Source organism: Artemia franciscana, unplaced genomic scaffold (genome assembly GCF_032884065.1).
Source record: "Artemia franciscana unplaced genomic scaffold, ASM3288406v1 Scaffold_1939, whole genome shotgun sequence".
Taxonomy (NCBI): Eukaryota; Metazoa; Arthropoda; class Branchiopoda; order Anostraca; family Artemiidae; genus Artemia; species Artemia franciscana.
Window position 1 is genome coordinate 38771 of NW_027063023.1, and position 10503 is coordinate 49273.

The 10503-nt window shown below is 35.5% G+C and overlaps 1 long non-coding RNA gene across 1 annotated transcript; it reads left to right on the top strand.

Moving 5' to 3' along the window:
* The first annotated feature begins 1157 nt into the window (after positions 1 to 1157).
* On the top strand, positions 1158 to 8451 carry LOC136042758 (uncharacterized). Its single transcript, XR_010621412.1, has 3 exons — positions 1158 to 1274; positions 4655 to 4788; positions 7882 to 8451. It is a non-coding gene; the product is annotated as an uncharacterized LOC136042758 (long non-coding RNA).
* Positions 8452 to 10503: the final 2052 nt, after the last annotated feature.

Sequence of the window (10503 nt, forward strand, 5' to 3'; positions counted from 1 at the left end):
TCACAAAAAATGCAAACCCAAAACAAACAAACCAGGAAGCCAAAAAAAGTAATAATATCAATTTCTTTGCGACAGTGCTCTAGCAAGACTCGGGAAAAGAGTTTGACAGTAAAAAGAATTAAATATTTTACTTTTCAGCCCCGACGTGACAGTACAATCCTGAAATATCATTTTGACAGCCTAAAGAAGTTAGGATTTTAAATTTTCCCTCCTTGTTATTACGAAATGAATATTTTCGCCTCAAAGTTGGCTTTTGTGGTAAAACGGACAGAATCCCTAGATAAACCTAAATTTAATTAAATACTTTTTCGCAGTATGTGTCATTACTAAAATTTGACAGAGACTGCAAAAAGTAATTAAAACTTGTTTTATGCTTGTTTACAAAAAGAAACAGTCTTAATAATTAAAAACTTATTAAAAACTAAACTATTAAAAACCATTTACAAAAAAAACTTTCGTCCTAACCCAAACCAGAGCAACCAGACCCCACAACAAATCAACAACTACGTCAGGGAGGAAACCCCCTCCCACAGATCCGCCACTGTCCTCTCCCATATCCTTTTTTGCTGCAATTCCATCAAAGATATCTAGTCAAACTTTAGATTCACAAAGGTCAACTATTTTCGACATATATATATTATTACTCAATGCTCAGAAAGGTCCTTTTTTGTAATAAACAAAGCTTATATTGTAAATGATCTTGAAAGTCGTTTACATCATGACTTTGGTATTTTATTATTAGTAAAAAACCACAAAAGGAAGTGAAAATGCTGACCCTTGAGCCGAGCATATTTGTCAAGAAAAATTATTTTTAACAGATGAACCTTAACCTTCCGTAAGTTGTAATTTACTCTTAACAAGTTTTTATAAGTTAGTGCTTTTGCACTAACTCATTCTGTATGGATGTTTGAAATGATTTTTTTTTTGTATGATTATATTTGACGTTACTTGACTGCTTTGGAAGAGATTTATTAAGAGTACTTTGGTCAGTAGCATAAGTGTTAAAAAGTAACCTCTAATATCTGACCTTTCAAGATTGCTATATTATGGACATAATATAGACAAAATTTGGACCTATTCTTCCTAAAACTTGACACTTTTTCGATGCCAAGGGGGCACATTAACTCACCAAAATGTTTGTAACTCTGCTTGATTGCAACGTTTATTGGCGATTCTATCGTTTTCATCACTAACAAATTCAATATCCTGCCCTATAATTCATTGGCTCAAGTTATTCTATGGCCCCTTTTTGGGGCTGGAGAATTTCCTGTCTGGTAATTTTTTTTCAATAGTTTGTACATTCTAATTAGGTTAGATCCTTTATTTGGTACTGTCTATCTATCATGGTCCTGTTCAGTCCAATAGACCTTGGAGTACTGGTTAAGTTTTAGATCAGCTACTTTTTACTGGGCTATTTTGGAAAGCGGTTATGGGAAGAAAATTAAACTTTCCGAAGGGAATCCAGCTGCTAAAATTACTGAAGGCTGCATAGCCTAGTTACTAGGCTATGTTAACCCTCCTTTGATCATTATGTCTGAAATTTGCCTACTTGAGTGACTAATTATCAGTTTCTTTTCTCTGGTTTGGTTTTTTAAATGCAATTGTTGTTGTTTTGCTTAGATTAATAATTTTTCTTAATTTTAAGCCTTATCAATATTTTTTTTTCTAAATTTAGGAATTGTATTTGTAGATCTTTGAAATCTGATAATTTTGAATTGATCAATTTTCGAAACTGAAAATTGCTACTAGGGGTTAAACTGAGTTTAATGGGTTTTCATCAAAATTGAAATATATCCTATTATAAGGGTAACAGAGTAGGTCAGTTAGTATAGCCTATGCTAGAGACAGGAGGTAAAACACTATGTCCTTGGATGTAGAGGAAAGAATAGCTCAAATACACCTTTGATAGCAGTAATCAACCTCTTATATATAACAAGAGTTCCATTATTATGCTAGATGCAAGCTTTATAACATTTCAGTCCAAAAAAAATAAAAAATTGGCATGACCAAGCAAGATTAGGAATTGAGGAAAACTTGACCAGAAATAAACTTATTATTTACAAAGAAATTACTGTCCTGTTGACAATTTGGCCAAAAATGAAACCTCCATACTTTTACTTCAAACATGTAATCAGAATTTTCTAATGCAACATAAAGGTATTTTATAGAATATCATTTTTTAAAGTAGGCCTATTTGGCAAATGTGGGATAAATTTTAAAACTATTTTGTTATTAACTACTGTTTTTATCTCTTAATACTTTAATTGACTCTACTGACTGGTAAAAAATTTAAGGCAAAAAAGACACATTTCCTTGAATGAAACCATTATCCATTTTTCTTGAAATTGAATTATTTTTGTGGCCCATTGAATGGTTTCAAGTAACAATGCATCTAAATGTTATGAGGTTGGATATACTTGATCTAAGCACTTCTGTATTATATGTGCGCCTGCTAAGGCACGTTCTTGAACGGGAATTAAATATAAAAAAAACTAGTTTTTTTAACTGAAAGTAAGGAGTGACATTAAAACTTAAAACAAACAGAAATTACTCCGTATATGAAATGGGTTGTCCCCTCTGCAATCCCTCGCTCTTTACGCTAAAGCTTTTATTTGTTTTAAATAGTAGAATTGTGGCAAAGAGTCAAACTAGCGTAAAGAGCAAAGGATTGCGGAGGGGACAACCCATTTCATATACGGAGTAATTTCTGTTCGTTTTAAGTTTTAATGTCGCTCCTTACTATTAGCTAAAAAAAACTAGTTTATTTTAGTTAATTTCTGAACGTTTTTGAACTAATGCATGTTTGATTTTGGCTCTCCGCACATAAATTATTGAAATGAATCCCCCCTCCCTAAACAAGAGCTAAGAGCTCATATGGCACTTGTGATGAAGTTGGAAGAGCAAAGAGCCAAGAACTCATATGGTATGAACTCTGGCAAAATTATAAGAACCAATAGATTGCTTTAGAAGGAAAATAAGAGGCTTAATGCCACTCGGGAATTAAAATAAGAGCTCTGAGTCACGAGGTCCTTCTAAATATCAAAATTCACTAAGATCTGATCACCCACTCGCAAATTAAAAATACCTTAATTTTTCAATGTTTCTTCTCTCTTCACCCCCAAGATTGTCGAATCGGGGAAAACGACTTTATCAAGTCAATTTGTGCAGCTCCCTGACATGCCTACCAATTTTCATCGTCCTAGCACGCCCAGAAGCACTAAACTTGCCAAAGCAGTGAACCCCAACCCCTAACTCCCCCGAAGAGAGTGGTTCCAGTCCGGTTCCGTCAATCACGTATCTACGACATTTATAAGCCTTTTCCAAGAATTCCAGTTTCTCCCTCCAATGTCAACAGATCTGGTTGGGATTTGAAATAAGAGCTCTGAGACATAAGTTTCCTCTAAATATCAGATTTCATTAAGATCTTGTCTCCCGTTCTTAAGTTAAAATACCTCAGTTTCTCCAAATTAACAACCCACAGCCCCCCTAAAGAGAACGGATCCGTTCCAATTATGTCAATCACGTATCTATAGCTTGTAATTATTCTTCCCATCAAGTTTCATCTCGATCTCTCCACTCTAAGCGTTTTCAAAGATTTCTGGTTTCCAAGATTTCTGTTTTCCTCCTCCAGATCCCCAATGTCACCGGATCTTGTCGGTATTTAAAATAAGAGTTCTAAAGCACAAGATCCTTCTAAAGATAAAATTTCATTAAGATCTGATCACCCTTTTGTAAGTTACAAACACCTCATTTTTGAGGTGTCCCCCCCCCCCCAACTGAACCAAAGAGAGCGGATCTGATCCGGTTATTTCCATCACATATCTTGGACTTGTGCTTATTCTTCCCACCAAGTTTCATCCTGATCTCTCAGCTTTAAGCGTTTTACAAGATTCCCCCCCCCCCCCAATGACACTGGATCCAGTCGGGATTTTAAATGACAAATCTGAGTTACGGGGTGCTTCTAAATAGGTAATTTCATTATGATCCGATCTCTCCTTTGTAAGTTAAAAATACCTTATTTTTCAGCCCCCCCCCCCAACTCCTCCAAAGAGAGCGGATCTGTTCCAGTTATATCAATAACGTATCTAGGACTGGTGCTTATTTTTCCCACCAAGTTTCATCCCGATCCAGACTAGAGTTCATAGACTAGAAGTACTACACAAGAGAAAGAAGAAACAGTACTTAAGAAAAATTAATGAAGCCTTTAAAACTAAATAGGTGGCAAGATCGGTTATTTGTCTTGATATCTATTGGTGTTTCTGGTCCTTACTGTATTTTTCTATGCTACTCGGGAGTTGCCTGGAACACGTCTCCGGTGAGTTCTTCAAAAGAGTGCACAAGGAGTAAGAGTCGCCGGCAACCATATCCAATCAAAATACAAAATAAAGAGCAAAATAAAAACGATTCAAAAATATGTTTGTACACTTGTTACATTTTTACGAGAGAGAGAGAGAGAGAGAGAGAGAGAGAGAGAGAGAGAGAGACAGACAGACAGAGAGAGAGAGAAAATGGGACCATAAATTTAATTCTTATTGCGTTTTCCACAGAAGTCCTGGTCAGCATTGTATATGCAGGGTTCCCATTTACAGCCTTAGTCATTATATTTTAGTGACCTAAACAGTCTTGAGAATAATTTCTTTTCTTTTTCTTTTAGTCAATTCATGGGGAGCTGCATTTGCTTGGGGCGCCATAAGCTTCGCCGTGGGATTTGGAGGAAGCATTTTGTATCAAAACCGTAGTGGTATGCCTGGTGTCACTACTATTTTGGAAGTGATTAGGCTGGAGGAGGTAATATTTATTATATTATATCAAATATTTATTATGCTAAAAAATTTTATTGTTTATTTTTTCCATTTCTAATGAAAAAAAAACTGTATCTTCGCATAAGCTGTAGGGGCTCAGTGATTCCCAATCTATTTTGGGTCGTGGTGCAGCTCAGCATTTCTGTTTTCCTCGTGATATTTACTAAATAAAAAAATAAGCTTTTTTTTATGGCCCTTGGTATCTACCAAGTGACATATAGCGGTCGAAAATTCTGTCGGTCTGTCCCGGTTTTGCGACTTAAAGCGCTTCCAGGTAAGCTAGGACAATTAAATTTGGCAGGCTTATCAGGAACCAGACAAGATTAAATTAGAAGTTGTCGTTTCCTCGATTTGACCAGCTAGGGGGAAGTGGGGGGACGGTTAAATCGAAACAAAAAGAAAAAATGAGGTATTTTTAACTTACGAACGGGTGATCGGATCTTAATGAAATTTCATTTTTGATCTCCAGCTCACAGGTGCATTTTTTTCGCACTTGCAGCTTCGCCCGAGTGCCATTTACCAATCTTTAATTTACATATTATTCACATGTTACCAGAGAAAATTTAACGTATCCAAATCCCTGTGTTAAAGATTTTGCTTGTCAGACAAATCTTGATATTCTTAAACCATTAAAAGACAGACTAGTATCTCCTCCTCCTCTCCGTATACAGAAGTCCTATTTCCTTCCCTCTTACAGTAGGCTGCCCCATACCCTCCCTACTCTGCTGCAAACCAGCAATTTCTTGACGGACATGAATCACTATTCCCACCCAGCCCCCTTTCCCAGCACCTTACTAAACCCCAGCCCATTCGTTTTATCCCTCGTGCGTACCCTGTAAACGTGACTCAGGTCTGAGACTTTTTGCGTCCAATAATTGTCACATAATAAGTCCTCGTGCTTCGTCCATATCCTTCCCCGTCCCCCCCACATCCAAATCCCCAAAGCAAATCCTTCTCATACTCCTCTTCTCCAAAGCATACTAAAATTAAATTAAAACCCTACCCCCCAGGAAATTCTCAAACCCATCGAGTTTCCCTGTCGCGATTCCCCAATCGGTTTGTTTTTCCTAAACTTTTAGTTACTAATGCTGAAAGTCTTAATTTTGAAAAGCTTACTGAACTCAAGGTGGTTTCAAAATCACATTTGATAGATATTATAGCTGTTACTGAAGTTCAATCCCATGACCCAGGGTCCCTACACTTGACAAATTATTCAGAGTTTATTAAACTCCATCCTTCAGACCACTCACTCGGGAAAAAAGGTGGTGGAGTTCTGTTTTTTACTAAGAGTCACCTTTACCCAAAGGTTATTCAAGTCCCTAACTTATCCGAGTATGATGAAATCCTATGGCTAAGCGTTAGACCAAAAGTACTCCCTCGTCCATTTAGTATTTAATGCAATAGCTGTTTTCTATTACTCCCCAAATCAAAATATCGAGTCAAAACGTAATTTTATCATGCAATTACAGGCAAGTGCTGATTTTGTTATTTCTAAGTACCCCAATGCTGGCCTTTTTTTAGTTGGCGATGCCAACGACCTGAAAATGGATTCCTTTTGTGCTTCACTTAAAGTAAAGCAAATTGTTAAAACACTGACGACTCGGGGAAATACCTCTCTTGATGTTATTTTAACTAATATGTATAATTTTTACAGCCCTCCCTCAACTTTGCCCCCATTAGGTGGGAGTTATCATCTTTCCATTCTTTTGTCCCCCTCCTCAACTTTTAAGCATACTTTCTCAAAGACTTATAGCACTTACCGCCCTCTTCAAAATTCTGGTCTTCTTTCTTTTGGTATGTGGCTGAGTACTGAAGATTGGTCCGACATTTATAGTTTACAAAACCTTGATGAGAAAACAGCCACGTTTCATAAAAAGCTAATTGATAAATATCAAATTTGTTTCCCAGAAAAAAGGTTTAAAAGGTGCTCAAGTGACAAACCCTTTATTAATCAAACAATAAAATCACTAATTAGAACCAAATTGAAGCTGTTTAGGAATTGTAAACTCGATCAAGCCAATATATTAAGAAAATCAATTAAAAGAGAAATTCGTAAATTGGCACGATCATACTATAAAAATAAGATCGAAGAATTGTTCACTAATAAGCCAAAAACTGGTATTCCGAGGTTAAAAAGCTATGTGGCAGGAGTCTTGACCAGCTTAATTTCAACTTACCAGAGCCCCCTGATGTTACTTCCATTGTCAAATTGAGTCAATCCAAAAAAGAGCCTTGCGAATATTTTTCAAAGAAGGCAAGGTGCCTTACTCTCTGCTCCTAAAAGAAGCTAGTTTGGAAACCCTTGAGCAAAGGAGGTCGTCGTTGTGCCTCCATTTTTCAAAAAATGCATTAACGAACCCTCGGACGGCAAGTATTTTCCCCAAACGTCACTCACCATCCAGATTACGACAGCCTCGAGCTGTTTCTGAGCCTATCCCAGTTTTGTCCCCCATTCGCTGCATTACTTCCAGATATGAAAAAACCTTTGTCCCCTTCATCACAGAAAAAATAAATAAAATAGCCAACTAGTTTTTCCTCCCCCCTTTTTTTTCATGTGAGGTGCTTTAGGTCGTTACACTAATTTGCTTGCCCCCCGCTGTTTTGGTTTAGTTTCCCTTTTAATTCATATGTGTTTTTCTTGTGTTTTATGCTCTGTTCTTTTTTTGTGAGTTTTTGGACTTTTTTTTAGTGTCCCTTTTAATTTGTAGATATATATGTTTATTTCTTTTTCTTTTCTGTATTATTAGACTTTTTTTGTCCTCTTCCCTTTTTTCCAACTTATATATTTTTTTTTACTCATAATTTGATTATTCATTATTATTAGTGTTTTTTGCTTTATTTGTTTTATTAGTCGACTCCGAAGTCCAAATTCGGCCCTTTGAGGGCTTGTGATAATGATTTTTTTTTAAATATCTTATCTTATCTCGTGGGCATTTTGAGTGTTAGCCGTAGAAATTAAATCAAAAGACAGTATTTGAATTCAGTTTAGGTAATGAAGTGGTGATAAACTGCTTGAACAACGCTTAATATTCTTTAGATTCGTTTTCAACTGCAATCTAATTATAATCAAAATTTATAGGTCAACCATGGGACCTTCTCCAGGTTGCTGCAAAACATCGGCGGTAACATAAGGCAAGCAATCGTTTCTGTATTCACAAGAATTTTCAATGATGTCATAAGAAGAATGATGTCATAAGAACTTGCAAAAGTGATTTTTTTATTGAAAATTAAAATTTTGGAACTCTGTATAAGCCTGTTCTCTGTTGCATTCGTCTTTTTGTGTATAGACGCTTATTTTTACATAAAAAGACAGTGCAGCAGAACTGGTTTCTTATAATTTTAAAGTTTAAATAAAAAAACAAGGGTTCTAAACCTCAAGTTAAATAGAATCTCAGTAAAATTCGCGTATATTTTTTTTGCTCCCCTTTTTATATTTTACTAAGAAAATAGAACCCTCAAAAAATTTTTAATCAATTTTGCTTCAATTTTTTGCTCATCCTTCACCTAACGAATTTACTGCTCATTGAAGCTGTGCAATTATGTGGCCTCTGCTCCTGCCAAAGAACCTCTTCCTGACTCAACATACAACAACATTTTTTTATTTTATATTTTAATATAAATTTAATCAATAAAATATTGTTTCTTTGTATTCTTGCAAACTGCTTGTTGTTCTTAGAGCTAGGGATAGTTCATAGGGACGGAGTACAAGATAGAGAATATTAAAATAAATACATAACTATGTTTATCAAAACAATTTATGAAGAGCACTTACTATACACGAACAACTATTGTATACTTTCAACTTTAAGCATCCCCTTTTAAGAAGGGGATGCCATGAAGGAAAAGTGATATTGTGGTTATGTTTCAAAAACAGTTTCGACAGACCTATTTTGGGCCCGCCCTTTTATATTTGCGGATTAATGCTAAACTTAAAAAATGTAGCTAGGACTTTTTTATATATAGAGTGAACCTGATAAAAGAAGGAAAGGGGATCTTGCATGTCCAAAAACCCCAATGCCAGGGTTTACTGTATCTATATGCTTACTAATGGCGAAGTAATAATAATCATAAAATGACTAAAATAATTCATTCTTTCAAATATATTGACCATCGGGTAAAGAATAATTTCAATTGAAAATATATTGCGTATTCATTGAAGAGGCAATGCTACTAATTGTTTTGGGGAGTTAAATGAGGGTTGCACAACTCATATTAATGGCCTTTTCCGTTTCTTTTTGTGCTGGATTTCTTCATTCAATTTAGTCTGTTTGGTTTAAGATTGTTAACTTAGAGGATTCGACTTATGCCCGCTCTGATCTCTAAAATTGTGTCTTTTCTTTCGCGAAAATGCATCGTTTTCATGCATTGAATTTTTAAATCAAATAACAGTGTATACAGTACTTTTGCGTTGACGATAGCTTCTGGTCTATGGATGAGCATCCTAACCCCAAAAAACCTTTGGGCGTTTTCATGAGTATCTAGGCTTGTATGAGAAGCCTAGAGGAAACTTTTAAGAACCTAATAAAATTATTGAAGAAGAATTTTTATCGTCCTTCAAAGAACTATGCAGTAAGGTCGTGGAAATATGGCATATATTTTATGACATTTTACAAAATGTTGAAGATTAGCAAAAAAAAAATATAAAACGCCTTTTAAACCGTCGATTGTTGAAAAGACATTATACTTTTGACTGTGGGGGAGACCTGTACTTAACGCTTTCAGTCTCTAAAACTCATGATAATTTGATTATAATAGATTTGAGTTGATTGTAAATCGAAAGTAACTCTAGAACAAAAGAGGTTATAGCATTAAGCGTTAATTATTTATAGCATAAGTGCAACAGCATTTTTCATAAGCTTGCTCTTTGGGAAACAAGTTCTTTCTGCTGTTGTAATTGAAAATACCCTTTATAACAATTTTTTTGCCGATTCGAGCTATATGGATAAACCCCTTTTCATAGATTGTTGGCAACAGTAGTATTTTTTAAGTAATGACTTTAGTGCAATCAGGCTGTCTAAACATAGGAATTGACTATCCCTTGTGAGGTGTTTCTTTACCTACCGTAACGGTGATACTAGTATATAGCTAGTAAGAATGGTGGGTATTCAGAAGAATATCCATTGACACCCTGTTATATCTCTAGAAGCCGTATTATTTATCCTTTGGAGGAGTATAAACAGCTTTTTATGAGCTCTGCAGAACACGGGCATTCATTTTTGGGAACAAGCTTTGTGTAAAATTTGCAGAGAAGTATAATTGAGATCTATGGCATTGTGTCCATAGAAGGTATAATTTCACCATGCTTTCTTGCCCAGAAGGAACAAACCCATTCGAGAATATCTACCGCGTGAATGGATGGTGAAAATATATTTTTGAGGAGATGGGATTAATCAATATTCTTTATAGCTTTACCTCCAAAGATGAAACTAGGGTGTTGCACGATCTTTGACTGACTAACTGATTTTTTTTGTGTGTTCTCTCTGTCTTTGATTTTTAGAAACTGACCCTCTTGGCAATAGATAACTTTTCTGTCTCCACAAGATATACCTGTGGGTACCAGGAAACCTAGGTTGTGTCTCCATTCCTAAGGACATTTGTCAGTATCAGTAAAAAAGTATAGAGAATTCTTTACCTCAAAGCAGCGTCGATCTGAAAACACTGTCAATTAGTCCAATCTGTTTTAATGTATTGCACCTTGCAT